The sequence below is a fragment of the Oncorhynchus tshawytscha genome, linkage group LG02 (genome assembly GCF_018296145.1).
Source record: "Oncorhynchus tshawytscha isolate Ot180627B linkage group LG02, Otsh_v2.0, whole genome shotgun sequence".
NCBI classification, from domain to species: domain Eukaryota; kingdom Metazoa; phylum Chordata; class Actinopteri; order Salmoniformes; family Salmonidae; genus Oncorhynchus; species Oncorhynchus tshawytscha.
In genome coordinates this window covers 15280866-15289657 of record NC_056430.1, presented here as the reverse complement: position 1 = coordinate 15289657, position 8792 = coordinate 15280866, and positions in this window count along the sequence as shown.

Sequence of the window (8792 nt, the reverse complement as noted above, 5' to 3'; positions counted from 1 at the left end):
CACTGTATATAGACTTTTTGTTTTATTTTGTTCTACTGTGTTTTTGATTATGTTTTGGTTATTCCATGTGTAACTCTGTGTTGTTGTATGTGTCGAATTGCCATGCTTTATCTTGGCCAGGTTGCAGTTGCAAATGAGAACTTGTTCTCAACTAGACTACCTGGTTAAATAGGTGAAATAAAAATAACAAAAATGAGGAAGTGCCCTCGCAGCTCGTTGATTTTGTTTCCAATTCATTACTTTTTTGTTTTAATTTTATCATTAAAAAATGTCAATGTAACAAATTCTTCATCAAACTTTAATTTCATAAGTGCACGTAAGTATATTGTATTGTACTGTATCACAACATCTTCTGCACTTGCATCAACATGTGTAAAAGACAGCTAGCTTTACTGTCCATTTCAAAATTGCATACACATGCCAAGTGAGTTAAAATGTCAACAGACTAGGTATTGTTTGAGACCATCGTCATGTATTTTTAATAACTGTTTCTCAATTCCTACAATGTCGTCTCTGTGGATGCCAGGTGCACACAACATCCTTTAATACCATGTGATACATCACATGCAGGCAGCATTGTAAGTAGGTGTGTTGTTCTTTTCCCAAAGGGAAACAGAGCTGGGATAATGAGAGCTAAACATCAGGCCATCAAGTCGTGTGTAGACAGGCTCCCCCAGTCAGCTGATATTCCCCTGAACACGCCTGATTCACACTATAACGCCTAAGAGCCGAGCCAAGTCGACCTGGTGCTGGTCTGGCCTGGTTAAGCATCCCCCATAGATGCTGAAACAGTGCTGGAAACGACCATGTTAAAACAAAATAATAGAGCCAGGCAGCACAGTATGGTTTGGGTCAGCCCTATAGTGTGATTCAGGCAAGAGTGTAAAATCCCACTGCTGACACCCACCCCTACCTCACAACTACTGCCAACAGAGACTTGACCATAGAAAAAGAATGAATAGAACATGTTTGGAAATTCTATCCCAGGCAATTTGACGTAAAATTCATGGATACACTCACAATGGCTGCCTTTTATTCCAGCCTGTTCTCGTAGACTAGACGTAACATAGTAAATGTACATCTGAGACACTCAAATTAGTAGGATACACTATATATATACACAAGTATGTGGACACCCCTTCAAATTAGTGGTTTCAGCTATTTCAGCCACACCGTTGCCGACTGGTGAATAAAATCGAGCACACAGCCATGAACTCTCCAGAGACGAAAATGGCAGTAGAATGTCCATACTGAAGAGCTCAGTGACTTTCAATGTGGCACTAATGGTTTAGGAGGAATAAGGGTCTGAGGCTGTTGTTCATGGTTCGGGCTAGACCCCTTAGTTCAAGTAAAGGGAAATCTTAACGTTACAGCATACAATGAAATTCTAGACGATTCTGTGCTTCCAACGTTGTGGCAACAGTTTGGGTATCGCCCTTTCCTGTTTCAGCATGACAACACCCCCGTGCACAAAGCGAGGTCCATACAGAAATGGTTTGTCAAGATCGGTGTGGAAGAACTTGACTGGCCTGCTCAGAGCCCTGACCTCAACCCCATGAACACCTTTGGGATGAATTGGAACGCCGACTGCGAGTCGGTTCTAATTGCCCAACATCAGCGCTCGGCCTCACTTATGTTCTTGTGGCTGAATGGAAGTAAGTCCCCGCAGCAATGTTTCAACATCTATTGGAAAGCCTTCTCAGAAGAGTGGAAGCTGTTATAGCAGCAAAGGGGGACCAACTCCATATTTATGCCCATGATTTTGGAATGAGATATTCAACGAGCAGGTGTCCACATACTTATCATGTAGTGTATGTTGCATTTGGTATGGTTACTTAAGACAGATGGTTACTTAAACAAAAACAAAAGTAGGGTGAATGTATAACCATAACGTCCAGCAACCCAAAGGTTGCGATTTCTAATCTAATAGCGTACAATTTTAGCATTTTAGCTAATTGTCACATTTTTAACTACTTACTACTTTTTAGCTACTATGAAACTACTTAGCATGTTAACTAACCCTTTCCCTAACCCTAACCTTAACCCTTTAAGCTAACCCTTCTCCTAACCATAGTACCCTCCAAGCTCATCATCAAGCTGGAGGCCCTGGGTCTCAAACCCGACATGTGCAATTGGGTCCTGGACTTTGACGGGCCGCCCACAGGTGGTGAAGGTAGGAAACAACATCTCCACTTTGCTGACCCTCAACACTGGGGCCCCACAAAGGCTCAGCCCCCTCCTGTACTCCCTGTTCACCCACGACTGTGTGGCCATGCACGCCTCCAACTCTATCATCAAGTTTGCAGACGACACAACAGTAGTGGGCTTGATGCCCAACAACAACGAGACAGCCTACAGGGAGGAGGTGAGGGCACTCGGTGTGTGGTGTCAGAAAAACAACCTCTCACTCAACGTCAACAAAACAAAGGAGATGATCGTGGACTTCAGGAAACAGCAGAGGGAGCACCCCCTATCCACATCGAAGGGACAGCAGTGGAGAAAGTGGAAAGTTTTAAGTTCCTCGGCATACACATCACAGACAACCTGAAATGGTCCACCCACACAGACAGTGTGGTGAAGAAGGCACAATAGCGCCTCTTCAACCTCAGGAGGCTGAAGAAATGTGGCTTTTCACCCAAAACCCTGACAAACTTTTACAGATGCATACTCGAGAGCATCCTGTCGGGCTGTATCACAGCCTGGTACAGCAACTGCACCACCCTCAACCACAAGGCTCTCCAGAGGGTGGTGCGGTCTGCACAACGCATCACCGGGGGCAAACTACCTGCCCTCCATGACACCTACAGCACCCAAATGTCACAGGAAGGCCAAAAAGATAATCAAGGACAACAACCACCCGAGCCACTGCCTGTTCACCCAACTATCGTCCAGAAGGCGAGGTCAGTACAGGTGCTTCAAAGCTGGAACCGAGAGACTGAAGAACAGCTTCTACCTCAAGGCCATCAGACTGCTAAACAGCAGTCTGGGGCGGCAGGGTAGCCTAGTGGTTCGAGAGTTGGACTAGGAACCGGAAGGGTGCAAGTTCAAACCCCTGAGCTGACAAGGTACTAATCTGTTGTTCTGCCCCTGAACAGGCAGTTAACCCACTGTTCCTCGGCCGTCATTGAAAATAAGAATTTGTTCTTAACTGACTTGCCTGGTTAAATAAAGGTACAATTAAAAAATCACTAACTCAGAGAGGCTGCTGCCTACATGGAGACCCAATCACTGACCACTTTAATAAATGGATCATTAGTCACTTTAAACAATGATACTTCATTAATGTTTACATATCTTACATTACTCATATCATATGTATATACTGTATTTTATACCATCTATTGCACCTTGCCTATGCTGCTCGGCCATCGCTCATCCATATATTTATATGTACATATTCGCATTCACCCCTTTATATTTGTGTAGGTAGTTGTTGGGGAATTGTTAGATTACTTGTTAGATATTACTGCACTGCCGGAACTAGAAGCACAAACAAGCATTACATTACACTCGCATTAACATCTGCTAACCATGTGTATGTGACCAATACAATTTGATTTGATTTGACATGCATATTATTAATGCTAGCTCTCTGTGTACATCCAAGGGCTAGCCGTGCTGCCCTGTTCTGAGCCAATTGCACCAGACCACACGACTGAACAGTAGTCCAGGTCTGTAGAAGTTACGCATGTTTGTCTTTGCAATTATTGACTGATATAGCCAAGAGAAGACCTTCAGTGAACACCTTGAGGGTTCACGCTCCACCTGTGTGTGTGTGTGTGTGTGTGTGTGTGTGTGTGTGTGTGTGTGTGTGTGTGTGTGTGTGTGTGTGTGTGTGTGTGTGTGTGTGTGTGTGTGTGTGTGTGTGTGTGTGTGTGTGTGTGTGTGTGGCATGACAACACAAACACAATCTGGATAACCTGTGAAAATACAGTGTCCAGGGTTTTAAGGACATTGTGGACAGATTGAAATGTTACAGAAGGTTGAAACCCACAAATTACTAACATTTCATAAAAACATCTCTCTCTCTCTCTCTCTCTCTCTCACTCACACACACACACACCCCATTTGGTAAAAACATTCCTCAGGTGATGTAAAAACATCCCAGAAAGGGTGCCCATTGTAAACTTAACCAGGAAGTGAGTTACTGTGAATTGTCATAAAATAACATATTATTACTTAATGTCATATCAAATGTATTCTTTAAGTTCTGATTTGTGGAGAAAATAAAAGTTTTAGGACGATGGCACAATGCAGTGCATGATAATCCATCATCCTGGCCTAGACTCCTCCGAGAACAGAGGGGCTCACTGCAGCCATACCTCAGGTGATCCCTGCAAGGTTTGGTAGCCTTTGGTAAGTGTCCACAAAGGTGCCCAGGAATCAACCGTCAAAATCTTTCTGGTGATGGTGCCGAATAAATGGTTTTCAGAGTTGTTAACAACCAAATACTTGTTTGAAACCCTGCTTGGTTTGACTGTTGCTGCAGTACAGCCTGTGTTGTGGGGGGCGTTCTCCATTGAGAATGACCTCTTGGAGAAGAGATCCTTCCTCAGATCATTGACACCATCCCTAGGCGAATTGTCTTCCCATAGAGAACACAGGTGTCTCTCTTATGCAATGTGAAAGTAGACGATTCCAGAATTGGTTCAGCTGACATGGAAACAAAGGCATCAGTCACCTCTGGAAATTACAGTAATGACAGTTGTAATTAGTTAGTCATTTTACTTCTACTTTAATAAAATGTCATTAAAGTAACAGTGCATCTCTTTTGAATAGGATATTTGAGTACTATTTCTATCCCTGGTGAGTGAAAGAGGGAGTTTGTGAGTGAGGGAGTGAATGAGTGACAGAAAGAGGGAGTGAGTGATTGAGGGAAAGAGTGTGAAAAGGTCAGAGAGTGAATGTCAGCCGGTCCCATGGACAAGTAACACGTAACTGGGGGGTGAATGAGAGATTGAAAGGGGGATCATTTGTTTTATTAATTAATGCAGCACTGCGCCACTCAGGAGCGCATACCAAAAGCAACCCACAGTTTTAAGGTTGGATAATCCTTGATAAAAAGGGAAGAACAGCCCAGCAAGGAGGACATTGTTAGTGTCCACTGTCACGCCCTGGTCTAAGTATTTTGTGTTTTTCTTCATGTATTGGGTCAGGCCAGGGTGTGGCATGGGGTTTTTGTATTGTGGTGTGTTTTGTCTTGGGGTTTTGGTGTGTATGTATTGGGATTGTAGCTTAGTGGGGTGTTCTAGTTAAGTCTATGGCTGTCTGGAGTGGTTCTCAATCAGAGGCAGGTGTTTATCGTTGTCTCTGATTGGGAACCATATTTAGGCAGCCATATTCTTTGAGTTTGTCGTGGGTGATTGTCCTTAGTCCTATCGCTTTGTTTATTTACACAAGTATAGGCTGTTTCGGTTTTCGTTTCTCGTTACGTTCTTTGTTTTGTAGTGTTTTGTGTTTATTCGTGTTTCACGTTGTTCATTAAACATGGATCGCAATCTACACGCTGCAGTTTGGTCCGACTCTCCTTCACACCTAGAAAACCGTAACAGTCCACTGTTTAAATGACAATTGTCTTTGTACCCTTTTGAAGGGCATCTTTAAGATAAAGGTGTATTCTTTTGTCTGCCTCTTCGTGGTTACATTCTGGTGATGTCAGATGGACCCATTTGACACCACAGAATCATCAATTGTAACAGATCTCTTTTCCATCTCCAGATTCATTGGCACACACCTTCTGTGTCAACATTTTGAAAAGCTCCTGTTCATTAAAAGGATTTCTAAGAAAGTCACAGAACTTACATGGAAGCTTGGTTGTCTCCCCAACTTTCTTTCTGAAACCTTTTCCTTGCTCCTCTTTTGTTGAGGTTTTTAGACCATCTTCTTTGTATCTGTCCCACTCAATATTGATTTTATTGCAATTGATGCTCTACCCCAGGCTGGAAGAGACTACAGCCATATTTGCCAAATGTGGAAACTTTGCTGGTGTGCATCAAAAGAAGGCACAGGTGGGTAGGAATCTACAGCGATCAGGCCTAGCATGTAAGATCTGGGGGCAAGTTAAGCATGCTGTTATTTGAAAGGGCTGGAGGACATTCGTATTCTCGGTAGAGAAACTCATGCAGATTTCCATCTCGGAACTTGATCGCTTTTTAATGCTGATTGTTACTTTTTTCTCTTTTGTGACTGGCTTTGCCTTTGCATTGTTAAGCAGTGGTACATTATTCCTCTTAATGCTCTGTTGGAAGGATGTACTGTTTGTGTTCCTATCCACAATGATTTCCTTCAAAGATTTCAGATATTGAAAAGTGCATAGTTTCTCAATGGTGCGAACAGTTCTAATGACATATTTGCTTGCACAATTGTGTTTGTATCCAACAGCAGAAGCTCTAGACATTTAGCTTGGAATGGACTCTCCATGCTTGAAATTGTGTTGCAGCTGGCCACCTGTTTTTCTAATGCCTACTGGTGTGATGAACTTTGCTCGTGTTGAAGATTGTGTTAAAGGGGTCTCTACATTCAAAAGCTGGGATTCAAAATCAACCGGTAGACTAGCCTGCTCAGGTCCTGCTACCATCCATCTCCAGAAGGCAGTGGGGTTCTCTGTTAGACCAATGGCTCCCCCTGCCCCTTTCACCAGCTCATTGTTTTGTTCATGGGCTTGGTCATGCAGCACGCATGAGATCTTGTATTTTTGTCAGGATCCAGAAGTATTACAATTCCATGTATCAAAAGAAGTGCTTGTGCATCTTTCAGGAGTTTTGACTGTACCTGGTTTTAGTCAAGTGTGCTGACTTCAAGAATGAGTCTTCTTTTCCGGAAGGCAGCTGTCCAACCTGAGCCATCCAAAAGTGATCCTATTGTGTGACATAGATGGTCCTATGTGCAGTCCACCAAACAAAAACTTACTGTAACAAACTTAACAAAAACTGTGGTTAGCTTTTCTTGACATGGATACGGTTTCAGTTTGATAAGTTGTAGCGTAATGTAAAAGCCTGTTCGAATATGACTAACTGGAGAGGGGTAATTTTCTCAGAACGACCATTTCAGAGTACATAATGTAACTCCTAGGGTGTTGGCAATTTTTGAACTTGATAACAAAAGTCTATAAACTGTTAAACACCATGTTAAGGTGATTCATGTAATAGTTAATTGAAATTCTAGTGATTTCCAGGTTGATTTCTAGTGTTTCCAGGTCATTTCTGGCACTTTAGGCAGGGTCCAGATGAAATATAATGGCATATAGAAGACTGGTCCACTACTCACAAATACACAATATTTGTTATATAAATGGCAAAAAAAATGTAACAGCAATATCACCTTTTCAAAATCTGGTTCAGTATTGGTGGCCATATTGGATAAAATAATAATAATAGTGGTGCCATGACCCAATTTTTGGGCACCCCTTTTAATATCAACAAATACATCCCAAATTTGACGCTTTAATCCACCGCTTAATGGTTTTGTCACTTTTTGAAGCTAAGGCCCCGGGCTACATGCCCTGAGAAACATTAACTACTGGTAGTGAACAATGAATAATGCAATAGACAGGTTATTATAATAGTATTAGTTTGAGGAAGCCAAGGGTTTTTACAAATGCATGCAAATCTGCTGAAAATGACATAACGACATCCAGATACTGTGGAACAGGGGCAGGCAGATCCAGTGCAAATCCCAGGGTACACTTCGCTGTAGATATGTTAGTGCAGCCGGCCAACCAATAGAGCAGCACAAAGAGGACATAGAGGCGACCAGTCAGCAGCATGTAGGGGAGGTGGAGAATGGGTGTGGAGGACAGAACCAGGTCTAGCAGGGTTTGGAGGAAGTTGACCACGTGGCAGTTGATGCTGAAGGCAAAGAGGGGGGTGGCGGGACATGGGGTAGTTTCCAGTCCAGTACAGGAAAGAGACGGTGAGGGGGCCCTGGGAGATGTGGAGGAACCACTGCAGCCTCAGAGAGAGGCCCAGGGGAGCAGGAACGTATTAGGAGAGAGAAAATCTTCCTATACTCTGCAGGATCTATGTGAGGTTAGCTACATTAAATTACATTGTTAAGGATACAAATACAGTCCATGTTTATAGACTCAACAAATTGCATGAGATTTATTTTCTGATATATAAAGTAGGTCTAGACTAGTTATTGATGGGTTATTATTTTAGTTCCAAAGCATTTACACACAAATCATTCACAAACATTAACCTGATCCCTAGAGACACTGTATTCACATGACATACTGTACAGGCATCTCTACCAGCAGAGACATCACTCTGCTCTGGCCGACAGTCTCTTGGTGATCATGAAGGAAGCAGCCAGGTTCCAGAGGGCACACAGGTAGTACAGGGGTCAGTTATTTCCGGGATCCTTGGGACATCCCTACCCTAAATCCTAACCCCTACCATTGTCCTAACCTTAACCCTTACCATTTTAAAATGTCAACTTCAGTGGGCTAGGGACATCCCCCGAATAGCAAAGACTGTAGGACAGGCCCATGAGACAGTAGGTGAGGCAGCTGAGGAATAGGGGGGTATACTAAGGGGACATTGAATAGCAGAGCTGTGTACACACACCAGGCCAGTGTATAGACCAGCATGTAGAAGAACTGGCAGAGCAGCCAAGCCCAGGGAGGAATGTTCCACTGGGGACAGATGGGATAAAGGGAGCATAGGATATGGGATAGAGGGAGCGTAGCCTAGTGGTTAAGAGCAGTAACCAAAAGGTTGCTGGTTTGAATGACTGAGCCGACTAGGCAAAATATCTGTTGTTGTGCCCTTGAACTAGGGTCTTAAACCCGA